The following is a 317-nucleotide window of genomic DNA, read 5'->3' as shown; positions in this document are numbered from 1 at the left end:
TATGTGGACGGACATGAGCGAGTACTAACTGTGGATACGGGCGCATCACATTCCATCATTCGATCTGATTTGGTCACTAAAGAGGTAAGGCCATTACTTGGAGCGAGGTTGAGGATAGCAGCTGGTGAGGACACCCAAGTTGTAGGAGCAGTAACATGCAAAGTCGCAATAGGGAATGTGACGGTGTTACACAAGTTCATAGTCGCGGCGATTATGGATGAAGTCATCATTGGATTAGACTTCATGCTTGATCAAGGTATGAAGATCAACATGAAGAACAGGATTATGACGTATAACAACATGGAAGTGCCCCTTAG

The sequence above is a fragment of the Rhagoletis zephyria genome, unplaced genomic scaffold (genome assembly GCF_001687245.7).
Source record: "Rhagoletis zephyria isolate East Lansing unplaced genomic scaffold, Rhagoletis_zephyria_1.1 Rzeph_scaffold_00675, whole genome shotgun sequence".
Taxonomy (NCBI): domain Eukaryota; kingdom Metazoa; phylum Arthropoda; class Insecta; order Diptera; family Tephritidae; genus Rhagoletis; species Rhagoletis zephyria.
The sequence above is the reverse complement of the archived record's forward strand: the minus strand, read 5'-3'. Positions refer to the sequence as shown.